This window comes from Ranitomeya variabilis, chromosome 5 (genome assembly GCF_051348905.1).
Source record: "Ranitomeya variabilis isolate aRanVar5 chromosome 5, aRanVar5.hap1, whole genome shotgun sequence".
NCBI classification, from domain to species: Eukaryota; Metazoa; Chordata; class Amphibia; order Anura; family Dendrobatidae; genus Ranitomeya; species Ranitomeya variabilis.
In genome coordinates, this window is record NC_135236.1 from 82,471,950 (window position 1) to 82,486,035 (window position 14,086).

General features: G+C 43.2%; 1 protein-coding gene and 1 long non-coding RNA gene across 23 annotated transcripts in view; both read right to left on the reverse strand.

Annotated features, from left to right (window-relative positions):
* Positions 1-14,086, reverse strand: part of CAMK2B (calcium/calmodulin dependent protein kinase II beta) — a 181,075-nt gene that overhangs the window by 115,609 nt on the left and 51,380 nt on the right. The gene's annotated exons all lie outside the window — the stretch shown is intronic.
* Positions 10,086-13,969, reverse strand: LOC143773349 (uncharacterized). The gene is made up of 3 exons (XR_013215153.1): positions 12,982-13,969; positions 12,758-12,935; positions 10,086-12,711 (listed from the first exon to the last, which is right to left on the reverse strand). It is a non-coding gene; the product is annotated as an uncharacterized LOC143773349 (long non-coding RNA).

The window sequence follows — 14,086 nt, forward strand, 5'->3', positions numbered from 1 at the left end:
GACAAAAACAATTTACAATTATTCACGAAATTCCTAAACTTAAACCTGTCTCCGGAAAACAGTTCAGGAATCGGTATTTTAGGTTCTGACCTAGGATTTCTGATAACATAGTCTTGTATGCCCTGCACACGAGTAGCCAGCTGGTCCACACTTGTAATCAAGGTCTGGACATTCATGTCTGCAGCAAGCATAGCCACTCTGAGGTAAAGGGGAAGAAGAAAAAAAAAAAAAAAAAAACTCAGAATCTTCTTTCTTATAATCCCTCTTCTGCAATGCATTAAACATTTAATACTGGCCTGGCAAACTGTTATGACCCCAATGGCGAGGGTCTCAGAGGAACGTGGAAGTCTGCAGAATACAAAAATCCAGCTCATAGGGCAGTGGTAACTGGGTTGACCATATATCTACTCCTAACGCCAACACTAGAAGTAGCCGGGGATCATTCCTACGTTGATTCTAGATGACACGCTCCAGCCGGAGAATCTAGCTACCCCTAGTAGAGGAAAACAAAAGACCTTTCTTGCCTCCAGAGAAGGGGACCCCAAAGCTGGATAGAAGCCCCCCACAAATAATAACGGTGAGGTAAGAGGAAATGACAAACACAGAAATGAACCAGGTTTAGCACAGAGAGGCCCGCTTACTGATAGCAGAATAAAGAAAGGTAACTTATATGGTCAACAAAAACCCTATCAAAATCCACACTGGAAATTCAAGAACCCCCGAACCGTCTAACGGTCCGGGGGGAGAACACCAGCCCCCTAGAGCTTCCAGCAAAGGTCAGGATATAGATTTGGAACAAGCTGGACAAAAATACAAAACCAAAACAAATAGCAAAAAGCAAAAAGCAGACTTAGCTGAAATTACTGGAACCAGGATCAGTAGACAAGAGCACAGCAGACTAGCTCTGATAACTACGTTGCCAGGCATAGAACTGAAGGTCCAGGGAGCTTAAATAGCAACACCCCTAACTAACGACCCAGGTGCGGATAAAAAGAATGACAGAAAATCCAGAGTCCAAAAAACTAGTAACCACTAGAGGGAGCAAAAAGCGAATTCACAACAGAAATGTTACCTCTTAGACCTCAGTCCAAATGGGACAAACTCTGTATCCCACCTGTACTGTTCTACTTGTGGTGATGGCGTGGTTTATGTATTTAAAGGGAATGGCACCGGACGTGAATATATGTAGTTATTTTAACGGGGGGCAAACGTGCTGATTGAGGAGTTGCCCAACCCATTTTAAAGGAAATGATGTTAATATTTTTTTTTTGTGATGGGGTAGGGGTGAGCAATATGGTAAGTGAGCTGGTGGGGTCTGTGTGCTGGGGCTGATTTTTAGTCCCAGGTGGCCATCCCTCGGTGGGATCTCTGTGCCCTCTGCCAGCAGGTGATGTCTAGCAGGAGACTGGTCAGGGAGCGCTGAGCGTTTCGCCGTCTGCGTGTCTGTTGGCAGTGTGTGGCTGTGTCTGGATCAGGCTGTTAGTTATGCACAGAATGTTCTGTCTGATGCACTGAGGCTGCTCCACACACTACCTGCAATGCAGAGACGACTGCCATCTCGCTGTAACCTCTTCCCTGCCAGGGTGTAGCTAAACAAATGCTTTATAACTTCTTCTGTGCCAAAGATAAACCCATAAACGTCAGCGGCTTCGACGCAGAAGGATGCTGAGAAGTCATCCATTACATGAGAATAATCAGCCCCCTAGTTCTTACCCCGCCAGGAACGACTTACCCAGTAATAACCATATTAACTATAACAGTACCACTGGGACCGTGTATATCCACGACGCCTCTCTGGTCAATATACAAAGCTTTTTTCTAATATCCTCGGACTAGAACAAGTCTTCCACATACTCAGATACATTTTACTTTCCGTAGGGTCCAGTGGCATCAGTCTGCTAAAAATATTCCAGCGTTTTGCAGATCAGTAGTTGAGCTCGAAAACTGTCAATCAATTTTTATGAGCCAAAAATCTGCTCCGAGCAGCTGTCACTTCCTTCCTTATTCACTTCTCGGCGTTATGTGGATTATTCAGCAGAGGGCGACAATGGAGAAGATTTGTAAAATCCCAATGCATGCTGGGAGTAAAATTGAAAAATAAAAAGCTAATTTTCAAAACTTATGTTTTCACTTTTTTTTTAGGAATAATTTATAGGATTGTATTCATTTTTATATCAGTGGTAGATGGGACTATACTTCAAGCGAGTGACTTTAGACCTCTCACTACAATGGTGGAGATGTGGTGCATCTTGGACTTTTGGCTAAGATCAAGTGTAGTATAATTCGAAAAAGCGGGTTTGGTCTGGGCTGCCCTAGTAGGTCGATACATTATGCACATTGGGTACGGTGCACACAGAAGTAAGCCAGGTGGCTTATATAGTCATCGGATGGAAAAATTGGCCCTCCACGATTGCAGCCATTAGATTAGGTAAGTTTGGGAGTCTGGCTTGAGGTGCTAGGTGCCCCATGAATGGCGACCCTGGGGTGCCTTAACTCACTGAGCATGGGAAACCCACTTGAGTTTGTGGCACTTTTATACCGCACTTCACTTCTTTAGTCTTTTTGATTACACACCCTTTTCCTGGATTTTTGGCTTAGATTGGGAATTTTTAAATTCCCGGTAGACGGTTCGGCCAGTATTACACTAGGAACACCTTCATTATTTAATTAATTGTTTTTCACTTGTGTGTCACCCTTTGCACGTGTATCTGTCACTATGACTTTTCAGGGTGCTGCTCCCTTACGGGTTCACTCCTGTTCAGTCTAGGTGGGGAGTGTGTGACCATCAGGTTCTATTCCCCCCCTGACCCCTGACTCTCCTCTTGGGAAAGGAGCTGACCATCGATGGCTCCTAGCTCTCACTTGGGTAGGAACGCAGGCAGATGCTGGGAGCAAGATTGGGTCTCCCATGGCTTCAGCTATGGGAGGCTACTAGTCTCTGACCCTCGCTGTGGCCTTCTAACTCGGAGGGATGGGGAACGTTATTGGGGACCTTTGTCCTTTTGGAGAGGGTTATGATTGGCTGCATCCTAATGCACTTTTTTTGTGGCACCATTTAGTCACTTTCTTAGTGCACTCGGGTATACAGAGCACAGTCTTGGGCATTCAAAGAAAAAATAGATAGAGATGCGGTGCTGCATCTTCCTTGCATGGTGCTTTATCCTTCCTGAAAAATGGTTCCTGTTAGCTGTAACTTTGCTCCCACTTGACTTTTAGGCAAGATACGGAAAACACATTAAAGAACAAAAATTAACAGCGTAGAACGGTTATAAGTGGAAATTTTGGTGCCAGAAATAAGATTGGATAAGGAGGGCAAAAAGAACAAATGCGCTGCGCTGGGACCACTAGTGTCTATCGTCTTTCACTACTCCCCTGTGGACATCTTGCCTCAAGTCTAAAGCTCAGACAGTGGATACATATCCTCTTTTAGACATACCAATTGTTGGTCATTTTCCATGCAGATAAAGCAGATGTGTTTTCAATGGAAGGAAGCTCCATGCGCCTGTACACAATGTGCCTGTGCCTATCATTTGGTCCAACTCAGCCAATCTGACTCGACTGCAGAGCATTGCCTAATACTGCAATTTTTGTTCTATGCGGACTGTGACAAATTGTTAGTGACGTGAGCCATTGATTACTGGGGGTCTGTTGTGCACTGGGAGAACACATACACCAAAAATGTGGTCCTTTGCATAAAGAATTAGCTGCAGCTTTATAAAAAAAAAAGTCTTAATGGACGTGGTTTGGAATTAAAAATAAATAATTGGCCAACCCCCTATAAATGCCAGAGTCGCCCTGGGTGAAATAAGAAATGATTAAACACTTCTCACACATCAGCGCAGTACCAGTGATGTCGGTGCTGGAAGACCCGGCACTCACATAAAATTATGTCCCGTGAGTGCTGCAGCCAATCAGTGATCAGATGCTGCTCATCAATATTCCATCTGAGCAGACACTGATTGGCTGCGGCACTCATGTGACATAACAATATCACATCAGCACCGAGACACCCGGTGCCGACATTGCCATAATTGCACTGGTGCAAGAGGTGAGTATAAGCTTTTCTTATATTACTCAGGGAACTCAAGGGGTCTTTCAACAAATTTTTCATTTTGAACTGGAAATAGTGGCGGCAGATCGGATTAAAAGTTTTTTTTATTATGTCTTCTCTCCATTGCGGAGATATTAGCAATAAACTTATTTGGTACCTAATGAGTTAACTTTAGTTAAGTCCAAGTGGGTGGTATCAGATAATTTTCACTGGGGGTGTGTACTTTTGCCTCCTATATGACACTGACCAATCATAAGTAGGCAGCAACATAGAAGTGCAGAAGGATCTGTGATGATGTCATCAGAGTCACATGGCCTGAGTCCACAGGTCCTGCAAGCCGGAGTGTGCAGCCTAAATAAACACTGAAGATATGTTACACAGCACAGAAGTGTGGGAACATTAACTCCAATTAGTATTCCCAGATCTTCTGTGCTGTGTAATATACCTTCAGTGGCTATTTAGGCTGCACACTCTGGCTTCCAGGACCATGGACTCAGGTCATGTGACCCTGATGACATAATCACAGACCCTTACACACTTCTATGTTGCTGCCTGCTTATGATTGGTCAATGTCATACAGGAAGCAGAAGTACACGCCCCTAGTGAAAAATGTCTAATAACACCTACTTGGGCTTAAAAAAAATTACAAAGCGGAAACATACTAAAATGCATATGTGTTTTTTACCTGTGGGTTTTGCTCATGAAATGCACAGAGAAAAAACACAACATCAGAAACTCATTGTGGGAACTTAATCTAAAAAAGGAGACATCTGGCATTTCTGACAAACTAATGTATAATTTATCAGGTAGGTGCTTGGTAAGACATCCTCTGCACATGTAAATAAAGGCCAGTTTCAGACTAATGTACTACGGGAATCATCTATATTTCAAGCCATTAGAGCCGCTGTCCGTCAAGGTCTTGTGGCCATAATGGCGCTGCATCCATGTCAAGACTGATAAATGTAAACTTGGGCTAATAATAATAATAATAATAATAATAAATAGACTATATAAAGATACATGAATAACATACAAGACATTTTCATAATAATGCTAATAATAATAATTATATTATTTTCGTTATTATTATTCTGAATATATATTTTATCCATACACCTGTATATAATCAATAAATCTTCATTACAGATAAGACAGGATCATTGGGTTCTTTCATACAAACTAGAACATTATTTCAACCCTTCCTATTCCAGGCGACCCTTGAATCGTACTCCTACTACATGTTGAGTATTAATAGAGTTTATGTTCTTGGAACCTCCACGTTCTGTGTGTAAAGACACATCTATCCTGTTATCTTGCTTTCCGGCAACTAGAAATTAAATATCTATTCCTGATCCAGTTTTCTGCAAATTAAATGAAGATCCTCTGGGCTTTAATCCATTTCCTGCCAGGTAGAGCGAAAACATCTGTTAACGTACAGGTAGAAGGATATCATCTATCTGGTGCATCCTTCACTTGGGAGATACAACCCATCTATGTGTTAACCCCAAGATAATACATGGCAGGAGATTCAGCATCTAATAATAAGCTATTGATTGAAATGATGTTTTATAGGTACTGTAGGTCTAAACACAAACTAATACCTTCGATTTGGGTATGCTCACATGTGGCAGATTTGCACTTTGCGTATCCGGGGTACTTTGCCATATAATCTGCCTCAGAAGGCTAACATTGCAATGGATGGGTAGTATGAGCTGCCACGGTTGCGCATATGGACTGGCCCCATTTGGGCTAATAGGTAAGAATTATGGCTCATTCCGTTTTCACTGATAACACTCGTACCTATAACAGTCTATGGGGAAGTTAACATGTTCAATTTTTTCCTCGGTACAAGTAAAGAGTGAAGACATGCCTGATTTTGATCCAAGTCTTGGATAAAACTCTGCAATGCAAGTTTGTGGGTCCGTGAAAAAAAAATTGGACGGCGCTTGGATGCCATCTGTGTGCGGTATGTTTTTCATGGATGTTTATTCTTTTTTATCTGAGAAAAACCTGCTGAAAATCTGACCAAACTCTAATGCTAAAAACTGTCACACGGACCAAACTATGATGGTAAAAACTGACACACGGGCCATACTCTGATGGTAAAAAGTGACACACGGACCACACTCTGATGGTAAAAACAGACACACGGACCACACTCTGATGGTAAAAAGTGACACATGGACCAAACTATGATGGTAAAAACTGACACACGGGCCATACTCTGATGGTAAAAACTGACACACGGACCACACTCTGATGGTAAAAACAGACACACGGACCAAACTCTGATGGTAAAAACAGACACACGGACCAAACTCTGATGGTAAAAACAGACACACGGACCAAACTCTGATGGTAAAAAAAGACACACGGACCAAACTCTGATGGTAAAAAGTGACACACGGACAAAACTCTGATGGTACAAAGTGACACACGGACCACACTCTGATGGTAAAAACAGACACACGGACCACACTCTGATGGTAAAAAGTGACACACGGACCACACTCTGATGGTAAAAACAGACACACGGACCAAACTCTGATGGTAAAAAAAGACACGGACCACACTCTGATGGTAAAAAGTGACACACGGACAAAACTCTGATGGCAAAAACAGACACACGGACCACACTCTGATGGTAAAAACTGACACACGGACCACACTCTGATGGTAAAAACTGACTCACGGACCGAACTCTGATGGTACAAAGTGACACATGGACCACACTCTGATGGTAAAAACTGACACACGGACCAAACTCTGATGGTAAAAAAAGACACGGACCAAACTCTGATGGTAAAAACTGACACACGGACCGAACTCTGATGGTACAAAGTGACACACGGACCACACTCTGATGGTAAAAACTGACACACGGACCACACTCTGATGGTAAAAACTGACACACGGACCACACTCTGATGGTAAAAAGTGACACACGGACCGAACTCTGATGGTAAAAACAGACACACGGACCAAACTCTGATGGTAAAAACTGACACACGGACCACACTCTGATGGTAAAAACTGACACACGGACCACACTCTGATGGTAAAAACTGACTCACGGACCGAACTCTGATGGTACAAAGTGACACATGGACCACACTCTGATGGTAAAAACTGACACACGGACCAAACTCTGATGGTAAAAAAAGACACGGACCAAACTCTGATGGTAAAAACTGACACACGGACCGAACTCTGATGGTACAAAGTGACACACGGACCACACTCTGATGGTAAAAACTGACACACGGACCACACTCTGATGGTAAAAACTGACACACGGACCACACTCTGATGGTAAAAACTGACACACGGACCGAACTCTGATGGTGCAAAGTGACACATGCACCACACTCTGATGGTAAAAAGTGACACATGCACCACACTCTGATGGTAAAAAGTGACACACGGACCACACTCTGATGGTAAAAACAGACACATGGACCAAACTCCGATGGTAAAAACTGACACACTGACCAAACTCTGATGGTAAACACTGACACACAGACCAAACTTTGATGGTAAAAACAAACACAAGGACCAAACTCCAATGGTAATAACTCACACACGGACCAAACTCTGATGCTAAAACTGACTAACGGACCAAACTCTGATGGTCAAAACTGACACACAGACCAAACTCTGATGGTAAAAAGTGACACATGGACCACACTCTAATGGTAAAAACTGACACACGGACCAAACTCTGATGGTAAAAACAAACACACGGACCAGACTCTGATGGTCAAAACTGACCCACAGCCCAAACTCTGATGGTCAAAACAGACATACGGACCAAACTCTGATGGAAATTTTTCGTAGCATGTAATCAGAGTGGTAAAAACCTCATGCATAGGATATGGATTGTCATCAACGCAGAATGCTGTAATCTGCATCAAATCCTCAACATGTGAAAACATTCTAAATATTGTTTGCCAGATCTATAGAAAAGAGAATATCTCAGTTGAAGCCAGCTCTAAAATGTAACCCATGTGTATGACCCTAGTCTAATGGTATGTGCACACAATGTTTTTTTCCAGGTGGATTCCACCTGTAACCCACCTGAAAAAGCAAAAATATTGAACATAATGCACAGCAATGTAAAAACACTGTGTATTTGCTGTGCGCTTATTTAGTCTTTTGTTACTTCTTTTAAACGCTTCAAGCTTTGAAAGCCATGAAGCTGCTTAAAGAAGTGACCACTCTATTCTTCTGGTGGCTTCCGCTTGGAATAGCCAGAATTGACTTCTGACCAGTTCATTGTCAGTTTTGCTGCTGCCTTCTTTTTAAAACATTACATTTTAGGAATACCGGTTTACATGTGGTTTTAGAACAAGTGGTATTCAAGGTGTAAAACATTAATATGTCGATCACAAAATAGAGAAATCACTTATGTTGTCTTATGTGAGGTCTAAAAGTGCATCTGCGACACCCGCTAGGGCCGTGGGGTACTCGGAACTGGGTCGCACGGTTCTTAAAGGGGCTGTCACGGCAGCAGTGATCCGGTCTGTCACCCTGGGCGTGCAATTAAAGGGGATGAATGATGGAAAGGAATAATGTTTATATAGAAAAAGGGGATTATTCGTGATGCCACCTGTGGTAATCGGCTAGAGATGGCCGATGCTGCTTAAGGGGTCCGCTGGGGCCGGTGGTGTTGCAGCTGAGATAGTTTGACTCCCCACAGGTGGAGCGGGGCCCCAGGGCTACCAGTACAGTCTTTGAGGGGTTGTGGATGTTGGGGTACAGGAATGATTGGAGGACACAAGGGCACTGGTGACAGGTGATCTTGGAGGTCTGGGCAGCCAGGAAGCATTACGGGATCCACCTAGCCAGGTGGGGTTGGAAGCCTTCCTACTGCGCCATTCCCTGGTGCTTGGTACTTTTAGATCTCCTCAAGTCCCTCTCTGTCTGTCCACTTAGTGAAACACTACCCACATGGGAGGCAGCTTGAGCCTGTTCCAGGTGCACTCCCTCATGGTGACTCCGGGCTCTGATATGCGGCTGTGCCTTCGGGTGTCAGCTGGAGCCGGGAGACCTGCAATCTCCTGTCCCCCGGACTTGGCTGCGGGGCCTGCAGTTCCCACACAACCATGGATTCCGGTGTCCGGTCTTGGCGCTCCGTACTGAGGTGTGCTCAGTCGCAGCTCCAGTCCCAGGCTCTCCTCACTTCTTGCCTCCTCTTCCTTCACTCTCTCAGACTACACTAACTAAGCCCGCCTCCAGGCCAGAACTTATAGGGAAGATCCCCTGAAACCGGGTTTAGAGCTCCCCCTTCTGGTCTGGAGTCAGGAAATTGTTGCATGCGAACTGTATTACCTGCCAAGGGGATCCCTTTTTGCTTCCTGGCATGACATCACCCCCTGTGAGGGAGGCAATGCCACTGTGGCAACCAGACTCCTGGGGTGCCACACATCTTCAGTCCAGCCACATGGATAAAACCTAAAATCGACTTTATTGAGTGTTGAGTAAAAGCTTGTTGTAATAGAGTAACATCATAAAATGAGGTACAGAGCTTACACTTTTCGAGTAATTAACCCGCTCTTAATCATGGCACACAGTGTTTTTGCGGTGAACACTGTACGCCAAGATTAAGATTGGGTTAACCACTCGAAACACGTAGGATTTGCACCTCATTTTTACGTTGTTGCAACATGTTTTTACTCAACATTCAATAATGAAGGTTTTATCCTCTATTCCTGTAACTGGAATAAAGATGTATTTTTGGAGTCTCATTGGAAGGCTACACAAGAGCATGGTCCGTGCTTTGGACTAAGCCTATCTATACCCGGTAAGATGGTATACGTTTTGGACTTACGAAAGGTCTACCATAATTTACCCTTTGAAAAAGACAAAATAAAACAAATCAGAAATATGCATTGATGTGAAGGTCTCCTGCTCCAGCTATCGCATATGTTTGTTTCTTTATAAATGAGGCCTCATTCACACTTATGTTAGAACATGCATGTGTCGATATTTGCATTAATTCCTTTTTTATTTTTTATTTTTTCATTTTTCTTTTTGCAAGGATGGGTTAAATCCAGTACACAGGCTGATTTCCAAGATCTACGACGAGGTGGGGGATGTAAAGAGGAGGGGGGGGGGGGGGTGCTGTAGGAATCGGCTAAGGTGGGGGGAATAGATGCGACAGAGTGGTATCCATGGTTACCAGCATCACAGTCAGCAGGGCACGCGCCAGCAGGAGAAATATTTTTAACCATAGATTCGATCTCACATTTGTACTGTATCACAGTGCCATCCTCTGCTATTCCTGTACTGACCTAGAATACACAGCCGCTGCCACCACTCATCCAGATGTGACCCACGTTGGCCTGGTAGCATCCATCCACTCTTACATATATTTCTATGGACCTTTCCTACATCTCGTAGAATCCTAATGTTAGGTGAATTAGCGTTCCTTACTCTATATGATTATTATGGTAATCACCCATCAGGGCACCTTATCCCCCCACACCTCAATTCCTTCTTCTCCAGTGAACCTGCATTCATTTCCCATGAGCAGAATTCATCCAGACCACCTAACAAAAGCAAAATGTTCCCAACCTCCACCCTACATTTGGCTGTGGTGCAGCTCTCCTCCCAGCGTGTGGGAAGCTGCCCGTACATTCCACCATCTGTGCCTCGCACCATCTGAATAATGCACAGGTGGGGTATGGGATAAAGGGATGCTCACAGCATTGCTCCCAGACAAGACTAGGATAGTATGAGAAAGGTATATTGCTCTGTTTTATCTTGTACTAATATAATCTGAGGTCCTGATATACATTAAATAACTGGCATTTAGAAATAGGCTTTAAAATTGGTGGTCGAGGAGCTAGACCGCCTCCCTTTGTGAACTCATTGACTCTTTTAAAGAAGACCAGGCAACAGGTCAAAAGTGTCCTGTTTTTGCTGTTATTTTCCGCTGCTCCTAGTTGTTTTTTTTTTTACATTGGCCATATGGTTCTAGAGATATGGGCCTTTTTATGCAGTGCTAATTTTGATGGTCTTTACTAAGGGGGTGGGGCTCACAGGGTAAAAATGCAGAGTAGCCTCAAGACACACCCCAGAGGATCCAGAGAGCCACAAATCATTATAAAGACCATAAAAAACTGGCACAAAAAAAGTTCATATCTCTGGTATCATATGGCAGCTTTAAAAAAAAACAAAAAATAAAACAGATTACTCAGTGGAGCTGTGGAATAAAATAAGAACAAAAATTGGACACTTTTATCCTGGTGACAGGTCCTCTTTAACCCCCCACTGATATATGACGTACAGGTACATCATATACCGGCTCGCTGACTTTGATGTGGGCTTGTAAGCCGAGTCTGAATTTTTCACAGCAGATGATAGCTGTGATATTCAGCCATCATCAGCCTCTAACGGTGTTGGTGAAGTGTAGGTGGTAAATGCCGCTGTCAGTGTCTAACAGCATCATGCACTGAGCGACGACAGGGGGTGAATCTTTCTATGCACCCACCGCAGCTCCCATAATGTGATAGTTGAGCGCCAATGGGTTGCCATGACTGCCAGGGGTCGGCTAAAGATCTCCATGCTTGTCATGATGGCACTCCTGTGAAAACCAGCCTGCAGCTGGCATTCATAGGAGACTGTGATTTTCGCTATACAGAATAATACTGTATTATTTATCTGTATAGTACAAGCAATAGGACGATCACAGGTTCAAGACCCCTAAGGGGACTAATAAATACAGTAGAAAGTGAAAAAAATATTTTAAAAAATATGAAAACCATAAAAAAATATAAAAGCTTGAATCACTCCTCATTTCCCCATTAAAAATAAAGAAATAAAAAATGCACAAATTTGGTATATAATTTGGTATAAAATTTATTAATCCAACCGGTAATTTACTTAATGAGAGAAGAAAATCAAAACTCCAAAATTACTTTTTATCAACAGCTACAACATTGCAACAAAATAGAATAAGGGGCAATCAAAGCATTATAAACCCTAAAATGTTATCAATAGAATTGTTGTTTCAGTACGCAAAAAACAAGCCATCACACGGCTCCATCGACCAAAACTTGAAAATGTTACAATAGAAAAATACTTTGTGAGAAGTCATTTAAAGCCAAGCAATTAAAACCATAATGAATTGTTACCTATTCAGTACAAATATTCAATGACATGCCCAGCGAACACAGACAGAAGAGGGCCCCTGTAAAAGAACAGTATTTGGGCCCTTTGCAGCCCAAGAGCTCATCATAATGCACAATTCTACTAGCTTTGGAGATGAATGAGGCCCCCTTACTTTCTAGGCCCCTGTGATGTTGCCCATGTTGCACTAATGGTATATTCGCCCATCAAGACATATCCCTGAGTCGACGATATGTTCCACATTCTTTATGAATCTGACATTCTTCACATATTAGCACTGCCCCGAGGTACCATTTCAGGTGGGAGGAACATCCGTATCAATCATTATTTATCATCTTAGTGTATGTGGAGCTTTCTACAAATTAAAAAATTACAGAAATCGCAAATAAAAAAAAAGAGCATCTCGTATGGACTTTTAGTCAACCTTTGGTCACCATGCTGTGTCTAGCTTATGGACCTTTAGTCAACCTTGGGCCATCATGCTGTTGTCTAGCTGATGGATCTTTAGTCAACCTTGAGCCACCATGCTGTGGTCTAGCTGATATACATTTAGTCAACCTTGGGCTACCATACTGTGGTCTAGCTGATGGACCTTTAGTCAACTTTGGGCCACCATGCTGTGGTCTAGCTATGGACCTTTAGTCAACCTTGGGCCACCATGCTGTGGTCTAGCTGATGGACCTTTAGTCAACCTTGGGCCACCATGCTGTGGTCTAGCTGATGGACCTTTAGTCAACTTTGGGACCCAATGCTGTGATCTAGCTGATGGACCTTTAGTTAACTTTGGGCCACCATACTGTGGTCTAGCTGATGGACCTTTAGTCAGTCTTGGGCCACCACGCTGTGGTCTAGCTGATGGACCTTTAGTCAACCTTGGGCCATCATGCTGTAGTCTAGCTGATGGACCTTTAGTCAACCTTGGGCCACCATGTTGTGGGCTAGCTGATGGACCTTTAATCAACATTGGGCCACCATGCTGTGGTTAAGCTGATGGGCAAATCTCTATAAATATTAGCATTGGCCAGTTAAGGTGCATTCATAATGGACAATTATTAGGAACAATTGTTCTTAGAATCGCTGGTTTCTCAGTAGTTGGGCAATGTAACCAAGCCACAGATCACCCGACGAACGAGCAAAACGTTCGTTTATTGGATGGAATGATTTTTAAGATTGCTTAAAATTGTTTTTGGCAGCACATCATCCTGTGTAAACAGCCTTTGATGGCCTGTGTGCATAGAACGATCTTTTAGTGATCATTCTGTACTAGAGTTGGTGCCAATCTATTGACACATCCTATTCCATCAGGTCATGACAGTGGTCTGTGGCAGCTGAATGGAAGCAGGAATACCGCCTCTTGGTTGGTACTCTTCTTTTGATTAAAGACCTACCGCTACGTCATCATTATGGTATGATACACATGTGATGTCACACTAGGCCAGCTAATCAAAAGATGAGCCGCAGAAGCCGTCGGATAAGACGTTGCTCTGTCGCTCCCAACTAGCAATCATAGACCAATGGAACGGGATGTCTAAAACAATTTGCACCAACTCTATTCTTAACGCATTGGAAACACGGTACACCTGTCTGAACGCGCTGCTAAACGAATGCCACGCATTGACTTTTATGTAACCAATCTGTAGTCGTTTGATGCCATGGATCAGCCAGTGTATACGAACCCTAAAATAGGTAATACCAATGCCTATTACTCCTAATCCCTAGACTAATTATTGCCAAAGTATGCTTTCCGCCAAGACTGAAGAGAAAATATTGAACTCTCCCTTCACCTTATTGAATAACCCTGTTTGGGCTTCATTTTACCACTTTAATAAAATCATTGAAGGAAGAGCAAACAAGACACATGAAATGAAGACAGGTAGGATGCTCTGCTACTGCCACGACTCA